Below are 11,567 nucleotides of genomic sequence, written 5' to 3' on the forward strand. Positions count from 1 at the left end.
TGCTCACTGGGGGCTTGGACTTGGTCATGTGTAAAGTTGCTTTGTGACAACAGCTAGAAATAAATTCGACTTTGACATTCTTGTTCTAGATTTAATAGACTTATGTTGACTTCTTGAGCGTAAGAGAACAAAAATCTAATTTGCATGATGATTGTGATCCCCTACAATCTTTAGTTGTTAGTTACATTTATATAGCACCTTTCCCAAACCCAAGGATGGTTTACAGTTAGCACTCAGCCTTTAGATCCAATCAGTACACACACACATACCTGTGAGATACAGCAGCCAATCACACACAGTGTACTCTGAGCTGGAAACCACAGCACCCTGGGGTACTGCACTGGGCATAGGGAAGGTTAGGGAGGACAACACCCAGAACAGAGCACCATCCACCACTGGGCATACAGACATACAGTCATTTATACACATTCATAGAAAGACAATTTAGAGTATCCGATTGACCTAATCTAATGTTTTTGAGGAAAACGGAGACAGAGGAGGAAACCCACACATACACAGGAGAACATGGAAACTCCACCCAGATAGGGACTCAACCCCTAGTGCTAACAGGACATATCTGGGAGCTGGCACTTTAGAGAACATTACTTCAAAATGTATTACAGTTTCTTAAACTGATGCAACATATCAGTCAAAAGACCGAATGACAGGAAGAATAATAGCGCTAAGAGTACAATAGCTTTACAAGTGCCTAAGTCACCACACACACTTATATGTTTTCATTCTATAATTTTATGGTCACATCTAAAATGTGCCAAACACATTTAACGTGTATTAGTTCTGCTGATGATTTTCATCAGTTCCTGGAGTTTTGCACTTCTAACCTTTAGTACATGATGTAGAAACATTATTTGTTATATATATATATATATATATATATATATATATATATATATATATATATATATATATATATATATCTATATATATATATATATATACATTATTTGTTTTATTTATATATATATATATATATATATATATATATATATATATATATATATATATATATATATATATATATATATAATTGCAATGACGTACACAAGATTTCCACAGAAAAGGGAAGTTTCAAACAGAAGTTATGCACTTTGCTTACACAGAAAAGTGAAGGGTCAATGTCCAAAATAAACTTTGTGTACTTAACTGCAGTTATGAACATCTCTACATCTACATATGTGTGTGTATATATATATATATATATATATATATATATATATATATATATATATATATATATATATATATATATATATATATATATATATATTAGGATATTCTATGAGTAAATGACAAAGCACTTTTGTAAGTCGCTCTGGATAAGAGCATCTGCTACAGTATTCTACAGTATTCTAAAAATGATCCCCAATCTCCCTTCAGCGGCCTTTTTCCTTTAAGATCTGGCCCTCTACCAGAGGCCTGGAAGGATGAGAGTCCTGCATAGTAAACTAGCTGTTCTCAGCAATGCACTCTGGACAGAAATCTCGGTTGTTATTCTTGCAATCTACTGGAGCCACTCTCCCAGCTCAGGGGTCACAGCCTCTAGTGCTCAGATTACCATGGTAAACACAGTTATATGTATTTTATTGTTTCCTGTATTTATTGTATCATACTTATAAATTATCTTCAAGATCTGTAAGTAAATTATACTGTGGGAGCAATATTCTTAATAAATAAATTTACTATTGTTCTTTAAATCTGCCATAGATTCTGCATATTTCAAACCATGTATGCATTACCTGGGAGCTGCATCAATAAATGACTGATAGTGACAATCATTCAAACAGAACAACAGAAGTATACTCAGCTGTTTCACTGTTTCACTGTGCAGTTAGCCGGTCCTTAGAGTCTAAAGTGAAATCATAAGTAAAAGTTATAGCTAGACATTGCAATTTTGCAGAATGCAACATGCAAAAAATATAACTTCATAAATCAAACCAACTCAACTCATGTACAATAAATAAATTTCATTTAGGATGCAGCTTAGTAGTTAAGAAACACTACTGGGCAAAAATAGACACACCACAGAGATAAAAAAAAAATATCTCAGTTGGAGGAGAGGTTACAAACTAACATATATACCATAAGGCAAATCATAACACGAGGCTCTTCTAAGATAACCTATTTTGGCTGTAATTCAAAGGCTACATAGCACATGTCAATGTAGGCTGCATTAAATGAGCAGAAGAGCTGCAGATGTGAAGCTCTCATGATCAAAATCAGCTTCATAAATGACTTGTTTTAACATCTTTTGGGAGTGTGGTGAACTTTTTAAACTGGATGAATACATCTCAATCTGTTTGGGACTGCTACATTCACACCTACTCCTCCTCATCAGGAAGTCCACAGTACTACGTTACACCACCGTCTAAAGAGTGAGAGGACGGATGTGTTAGAAACCATGCTACACCACAGTTTCCCATTCTGGTACTGTGCAACAATTGGTGACACAATTGTAAGATCCAAAAGAGCACTATTTATGGTCCTGTGAGCAATCAAACAGGCATTGTGTGTTAAATGCTGTGGTTTGTAATGTGAGGTCTTCAGCTAACAAAGCCTTTACAACAAAAGCACATTTGAATATCTGGTTATTAAAATAGGGGCAAGTCTACAGATTTTACTACTTGTTTGATCATGCTGTTAAATTCATCATGCAATATGTAATCAGTCCCACACAAAAATGGGGCCATATTTACCATGTTAAACACAGTTATATGTATTTTATTGTTTCCTGTATTTATTGTATCATACTTATAAATTATCTTCAAGATCTGTCAGTAAATTATACTCTGGGAGCAATATTCTTAATAAATAAATTTACTTTTGTTCTTTAAATCTGCCATAGATTCTGCATATTTCAAACCATGTATGCATAGCTGCATCAATAAATGACTGATAGTGACAATCATTCAAACAGAACAACAGAAGTATACTCAGCTGTTTCACTCTGTAAATGTATGACCAATTACGCCTGTTCCAATAACAGACCAATGCAGCACTTAAAAGGATTTGCCCGAGTGCTTCTGCTCATGTCTCCTCAGGTCGCCCAACTGCCTGAAGCTCTTGCCGCACTCAGTGCAAAGGAAAGGCTTTTTGCCCATGTGTGTGCGCACGTGAATGTTCAGTTGGCCTGAGTACACAAAAGTCTCCTCGTACAATGAGTATGTGTAGGGTTTCACGCTCATGTGTATCCACTGGTGCTGCTTCAGACTGTTGCCGCAGTCAGGGCACAGGTACAGCTGGTCGCCCTGCCTGAAGCAGCCGTGGTTCTTGAAACCCTGTATCGTACGGAAAGAATTGGAGCACTGCGTGCAGCTGTGTGCCTTGGAAGTCACATCACGCATGGTGCAGCTCACATTCTTTGTGGTCACCCGTTGGTGATGGCACCGGATGTGCTTGTACGCCCCATGTACCTCACAGGTAAGTCCTGTGTAAGTCACCTCTCATGTAAAACTGCTCACCAGTTTTAAAAAGTACTACAAAAACTGTTACAGAATGGTACTTTACAGATGATTCGGTAATAGACATGTTTTTCTAATGTTTTTAAGATCACTCCCTCCTATTGAGGCCTTAACTCGTTTCAGTCTGGTGAACAGCTTTATTTTAAAACCTGATCTATTAATAACATAACACCTCTAACAACCAACCAGAGGCATAACATTATGAATCATTGAAAATTCAACCTCATTAATTAGGTTACAGAGAGACTGCAGGAAAGCAGAATGAAAATAGAGTGAGACTAAACTCACTGCCCACCACTACATTTTTAAAAATCTGCAAACTCGCCTCAACACACAGACCAGCATGGCGAGGACAGCCTACTTTTCAAGCCTGATTCATAGCCACCAAAATAATCCTTAATTCCTGTTTACTCAGATCTCATTACAACTTTTTAATGATAAGTGTGGTAATGAAATCTTCCAACCTTGAAACATCTACAAAAGTGATCTTACTCTGTGTGTGTTTATCCTAGCCTTTGTGCTTCTTAGCCACGAGTATTTCCTAATCTGTTATAGACTGCTTCGCCTGTTTGCCTTCATTTATCCTAGCCCTTTTCTTCTAATCATGTGTCCCCATACTCTCCATGTCAGCTCTTTGTGTGTGTGTGTGTGTGTGTGTGTGTGTGTGTGTGGTAGGTAGTGTGGGTTTTGTTTATGTTGGCAATTAGCCACTCCTGAAGTTATTGTGTGTGTGTGTGTAGGGGGGGTGATGTTTCTTTTGGTAGTGTGGGTTTTGTTTATGTTGGCAATTAGCTACTCCTGAAGTTATTGTGTGTGTGTGTGTGTGTGTGTGTGTGTGTGTGTGTGTGTGTGTGTGTGTGTGTGTGTGTGTGTGTGTGTTCACCATTTAATCTCAGGTAAAATGAAAGAGAGTGTGTATATGAATGAGAGACGTTTTCCAGTTTATACTTCCTCATTTACAATAACATTATAAAAGGATGTCCTGATTGAGTGTTGTATCATGATTGCCATGGGAAATCAATGATCTGTTATTATATCAGAAGATATCAATTAATATTATATTGGTATATTAAAATATAAAAATATCAGAAGTAGATTGTTAGAGAAGCTAATTTCCTAATTTTTTCTTCACAAATAAAAATAAAGTAAAAATGTTCCCTTGCTGTGATTAACCTATTTTCAAAGAGATTGGTGACTATGGACAACATATAAGATATATATCGGCTATTTGATATTATAAAGGAAAATCTGTAATTAACACTAGCCAATCAATCAATGCTTTATATCAATAAACTAGGATTTGTCTTCAAATATGTTCTCCAGCAACAAATGTCATGGCATATTTCCATTTTGTATGGACAGGCCAAAAAGAGCCTGAAATTGAATAAATTAACACTGAATGAATAGGAAGTAAAAAAGCAATGCAAAGAAAAGGCATCTCAAATAACAGTTTTTGTAGTCTTACCACAAAACATGAACAATTTGACAAAAATCTAAATTCCAGTCAATTTTTAATTCAGACGCCTACAGAGAGGTTGGCCTACATATGAAGATGTCAGCTGGACATTGGTATGATTCCACAATTTCATTCAAATGTTTGTCTTTCAAATGGTTTTGGCTGTGTGACGACCTGACAAACCTATTTTTAAGAATGGTGCAATTGCATCTGTAATGCCAACCCCAAACCTAGAATGGGGGGGGGGGGGGGGGACAAGCTTCCCAAGAGAGTGATAATGTCAGTATTAAATTTTACAAGCATTCAATGGCACTAGATATCATTCTTTCAACACTAAAATGTTTCACTTATCCATTTTACAGTGGCTAACACACTTGTGAGTGTTCCTTAGAACCTTGCTGTCTGCCATCTACAGAGATATGCCTACATATGAGGATGTTAGCTGGACATATGTTTGGCTAGCACACTTGTGGGTGCCCCTATGAAGTTTGTTGTATGCCACCTACAAAGAGGTTAGTCTGCATATGAGAATGTCAGTTGGTATGATTTCCTAGATTAAATCAAGTTATTGTCTTTCAAATGGTTTTGGATATGTGACAACCTGACGTCTTTACTTTTAAGAACAGTTCAATTGTTTCTCAGAACTGTACAGTTTTGGTAGCTGTAGTGCTAGGGCAGTGATAGCTCAGTGGTAAAACTGCTTGACGTTTACTCAGAAGGTTGCCAGTTTAAACCTCACCACTGCCAAGTTTCTTATCTTTTAAAGTACTTTTCTTTTTACCGTGATACACATTTCTTATGATAGAAACATTCTTGTTTCTATTGGGTTACAAAATACTCACAATAAACCGGTTCTAATCTTAGACTTAAGTTGGCCAAGTGAGATCCTGAAGAACAAAGAATGTGACATAAGGAAATGGCCTCAAGGAAAGCGAGCCGGCATCAGGAACAGGCTGAGGGCTCAGGCACACCGAGTTCCCTTACTTAGCATCCTGCTAGCCAATGTCCAATATCTGGATAACAAGCTCGACGACCTCTGGGTCAGGATAAAGTTCTAGAAGTACATTCGGGACTGCTACCTCCTCTGCCTCTCCGAGTTATGGCTGAACCCAGCGGTATCAAGCCATGCCATCCAGCCAGCCAAGTTCTTCTCAGTACGCTGCATGGATAGAACGGTAGAATTGGGGAAGTCTAAAGGGCTGGGGTGTACATGACAGTAAACAATGGCTGGTGTGACAATGCTAATGTTGTTACTCTTGCCTGCTCTTGTTCACCCAACCTGGAGCTGCTTGCTCTCAACTTTCGTTCTTTTTACCTTCCTTGTGAGATCACTTCAGTCATCGTCAATACTGTGTACATTCCACCTCAGGCTAACATGGGCATTGCACTGTGTGAACTCCATGAGGCTCTCACACAGTTTCAGTTACATCCCCAGGACACTTCACTTATTGTGGTTGGGGATTTTAACCACGCTAACCTCAAGCATGCAGTGCCCAACTTTTATCAGCACATAACCTGCCTCACCAGGGACAATAGGATACTAGACCACTGTTACACCCCATACAAAGACAGTTATAAGGCACAAGTTCATCACCATTTGGTAAGTCAGCCGACTCCCTAATACCAAAATATAAACAAAGGCTGAAATGGGAAATTCCGATTCAGAGGGAGGTCGCACACTGGACAAACCAATCAGTGGCTGCTCTGCAGGATGCCGTGGATGAAGCAGACTAGGACATGTTCTGGCACAGCACTGATGCTGTCAATAAGTTTACAGAAGTGGTAGTAGGGTTTATTGGGAAACTGGTGGATGGTACAATCCCAAGAGCCTTCATCAAGATGATTCCCAACCAGAAACTGTGGGGGGACAGAACCATCCACAAAGCTCTGAACTTTCGCACCACTACCTACAACATGGGGATCATCAGTGGGAAGATGGACGAGTACATGTTTGTGGCATGCGGAGTGCGCAGGGCGGTGAGAGAGGTGAAGTGGCATTATGGTGAGAAGCTAGAGTCACAGTTACAGCAGAGTGATTCTAGAACACTGTGGCAGGGACTACGGACAATCACAGACTTCAAAAGTCAACCCCACAGACTGATGAGTGCGGATGAGTCTCTGGCAAATTAACTAAATACATTCTATGCTCACTTTGAGGCTGCAACTAGTAGCGCTAATGCTAACAGCACTAGTGCTAATGCTAACAGCATTAGCATTAGCACTAATAGCGTGAGGATATTTGTATATCATTTACTGACATCTTTAACTTCTCCCTGAGGAACAGTATCATCCCATCATGCTTCAAACTCTATCATCATCCCTGTCCCAAAGAAACCTCAGCCTAACTGCCTCAATGACTACCACCCTGTTGCCCTCATATCGGTCATGATGAAGTGATTTGAAAAGCTGGTGAGAGACTTTATCCCCTCTACACTGTCAACCTCCATTGACCCATTGCAGTTTACATACCATCACAACTGCTCCACTGATGATGCAATTGCACATCTGCTCCACACCACACTGATCCACCTGGACAAAGGGAGGGGTAATTATGTTAAAATGTTGTTTGTCGATTACAGTTCAGCATTTAACAACATTATCCCCTCCAGCTGGAGAATCTGGGACTGCATCCATCCTTGTAGAGGTGGACAATTGTGTTTCAACCCACCCTCATCCTCAGCACTGGAGTCCCTCAGGGTTGTGTCCTGAGCCCTCTGATTTACTCATTGTACACTTATGACTGCGTGGCCACTTCTAGGTCTATCACCATCGTCAAGTTTGCTGATGATACCGTAGTTATAGGCCTGATCTCGGTCAAGGATGAGAGGGCTCCTCAATGTCTTCTCATCATCCTAAATGACAGCAAGACAAAGCGGCTGATTGTGGACTGCAGCAAAAAGCAGGAGCAGCCTTATTAACCTGTTCAGATTGACGGAACCATGGTGGAAAGAATACAGTACAGAGTGCAGAGCAGTCATCAAAAGAATTTCAATGCCAGTTATACTGTGCACGACTGTGACAAATAAACTTTTAAATGAACCTTTAACCTTTGGGCCCTTGGGCCCTTAATACTCAAGTTGTATTTAATCTTAAGAGCAAGTTTTTTTTCAGTAAATGCATCAGCTAAATGCTGTAAAAGCAATAAAAGCATCAGTATGACAGTAACTTCCCCCCAACGGGTCAGGGATGGCTGCGGAACAATGATCACCACCCATGCTCCCTGAAGAGGCTTGCAGAGACATGGTGCTGGATGGGTGAACTTGAACAAGAACAATTCCTTGCATGTACTGCACGAGAGTTTTCAGACAACCTTATAGAGTTACTTCTGGAGTGAGTCATGGTTCTGTCTGAATGGAGGTGATGATAATCCCCCACCAATCCCAGGTCCATGATATCTCACCCAGCAACTTTTTTCAGGACCATATCAAAGAATTAGTCCATAAGGAATTGTAGTTGACCAGCCTTTTGGCTTGACTCCAGCGTCCAATGGACGGCATAGACCAGGGCACCATCAACCTCATCCAGAGGGGGTTTGAGAAGGAGACATGGAATAATTAGACATGTGGAAATTTATGGGTAGGTTTCATTGATACATTACTGGGTTGATTTGCTTTTTGATTTTAAAAGATCCAATGTACTTGCGTTAAAATTTCTTAATGCCTTTGGCAAATCTGAAGTCTTTTGTAGATAACCAAACCCAATCCCTTGTTTCATATGTGGGAGTCTCTTGTCGATGTCAGTCTGTATGTCTCTTATGATGCCAAATAGCCCTGTTGATATGTTGGTGGGTTCTTTCTCAGCCACCCCAGCTTCTTTGCATCCATTCATCATCTGCAGGCAGTTCACAGCATAAGAGAAGATTGGTAACCACAACAGGAATCAAATGGAGTTAAGCCAGAGACTGAGGCAATGAGTTTTGAGCCAATTCAGTCCAAGGAAGGAAATGGCTCTAATCAGACTGATTATTTTGTCAGAATATTCTCAAAAATTCCCCCAACTCCTGGTTGCACTTGCACTGGCCAATAGATTCCAGGAAGGCTCACCAGGATTGTGATGTAAACTGGGGTCTGTGATCTGATACAATATCCTGAAGTATTCCAAAGAAACAGAAGACATAATTGAATAGAAGGTGGTTGGCATTCCTTTAACTGGAATAAACCTGACCCTCTGGGAGAATCTGTCCACCACTGTAAGTATTGTAGTAAACTGCTGGGAAGGTGGGAGATCAGTGACAAAACCAACCATGACTCAGGTACGTAGATGTGATACAACAGATGTAGGGATTGGCCACTGAATGACTGCTTTGATCTTCCTGCATAATATAACCTAAGCAGGATGCTCCATGTTATTGTTCTAGTGCTACTGGAACCAATGGCAGTGGATAGGATATTTTCTCGTGACTGCATTCAGACCTCTGTAATTTTTGCCTGGTCTTAGTCCACCATCCTTTTTACTGACAATGAAAAATCCAGGCACAGCAGGTGATATGGAAGGTTGGATGAACCCCTGTGCTAATACTTCTTATGTGTGTCTCCGTAGCGTCATGCTTATCTTGTGTAAGTGGTTAAACACATAATCTAGGAAGCACAGCACCTTCAATGAGGTTGTTAGTACAGCTGAAAGGCCTATGTAGAGGAATGATAGTTGCCTTCTACCTTCTAGAAATCTAAGAATAGATTATTCACAGAGAAAGGTGATGCTGTTGGGTAGAGGGCTTGCAATGTTTGTGGAAAGGATTAATACAGAGGGGATTTTTAAATAGTTCTTGAAGCAGTAGAGTGGCCAGGAAACATTGTCTAGAATGGGCCATTAAATGTGAGGATTAAGTTTCAAGTTTGGTTTATTTGTCACATACATAGTCATATACAATATAACTCGCAGTGAAATGGTTGAGAGTGCTCTGTCCAAACTGAGGAAAAAGAAAACAGGGGTGCATAGAGAAATATATATTCTATATATGTACAAAAATATATTAACAATGTATGTACAAAATATGTATATTATGTTTATATACACAATGTACAATGTATATGGTTATATATATATGTATGTACACAATGTACAGTTCCATCTTGTAAATGACATATTTACAGTTTTACATGGTGGTGGTGGTCCCCACAGTTTATCCGTTCCCCTGATTCAGGGCCGGAATGGCCTGTGGGAAGAAGCTTTTCTTCATTCTCTCTGTCTTGCTCTTCAGGGAGCGAAAGCGCTGCCCTGACCTCAACAGAGAGAAGAGCCTATTGTTGGGATGGGTGGGGTCCTTCACAATCCTCCTGCCCTTGGTCTGGCACCGCTTGTAGTAGATGATCTGCAGGTCAGGAAGTTCCATGTAAGTGATGTGCTCTGCCGAACACACTACCCTTTGGAGTGCTTGTCTGTCCTGCTTGGTCCTGTTCCCAAACCAGACTGTGATGTTCCCCATGAGGATGCTCTCAATAGTGCAGGTGTAGAAGTTCCGCAGTATCTTGGAGGGCAGTCTGAAGTCTCTTAGGCGTCTGAGGTGGTAAAGATGCTGACGAGCCTTCTTTGCCAGGGAGTTGGTATGGCGGGACCAAGACAGGTCCTGTGAGATGTGAACACCAAGGTACCTGAAACTATCTACTCTCTCCACCGTGATTCCACTGATCATCACAGGTTGGTAGTGCCGCTCCTGCTTCTTGCTGCAATCCACAATCAGCTCCTTTGTCTTACTGACGTTTATGAGGAGATTATTTTCCTGGCACCAGTTTTCCAGGTGTTTAATCTCCTCCAGGTAGGCCCTCTCATCGTTGTCCGAGATCAGGCCCATGACAATGGTGTCGTCAGCAAACTTGACAATGATGGTGGAGCTGGAAGTGGCTGTGCAGTCGTAGGTGTACAGTGAGTAGAGCAGGGGGCTTAGGACACAACCCTGAGTAGCTCCAGTGCTGAGGGTGAGGGTGGATGAGGCACAGTTGCCCACCTGTACTGACTGTGGTCTGTCTGTTAGGAAGTTGGAGATCCAGTCGCACAGGGATGTGTGCAGTCGTAGATCCTCCAACTTAGTAGTGAGTAGGAAGGGGATGATGGTGTTAAATGCTGAACTGTAGTCGACAAACAGCATTTTAACATAATTACCCCTCCCTTTGTCCAGGTTAGTCAGTATGGTGTGTGAGTTCCGAGCCTCGTGGATGGTTTTGTCCACCCAGGGCTTCTAGTTGGGAAACTTCTTGATGGTTATTCTTGGAATCGTGTCATCCACCAGTTTCCCAATAAACCCTAGTACTGCCTCTGTAAACTTGCTGACATCATCAGTGCTGTGCTGGATCATGTCCCAGTCTGAGTCATCCAGAGCGTCCTGCAGAGCAGCCACCGATTGGTCTGTCCAGCGCGCGACCTCCCTCTGAACAGGAGCTTCCTGTTACAGCCTTTGTTGAGAAATATGCGGTGTGGTCCGACTTACCAAGTGGTGGATGAGCTAGTGCCTTGTAGCTGTCCTTGTATGAGGTGTAGCAGTGGTCAAGTGTCCTAATTCCCCTGGTGGGGAAGGTTATATGCTGGTAAAGGTTGGGCACTGCACGCTTGAGGTTAGCGCTGTTGAAATCCCCACCCATGATAAATGCAGCGTCCCGGTGCTGTGCCTGAAACTGTGTGAGAGCCTCATGAAGTTC

The sequence above is a fragment of the Electrophorus electricus genome, chromosome 15 (assembly GCF_041902795.1).
Source record: "Electrophorus electricus isolate QZ-2024a chromosome 15, ASM4190279v1, whole genome shotgun sequence".
NCBI classification, from domain to species: Eukaryota; Metazoa; Chordata; class Actinopteri; order Gymnotiformes; family Gymnotidae; genus Electrophorus; species Electrophorus electricus.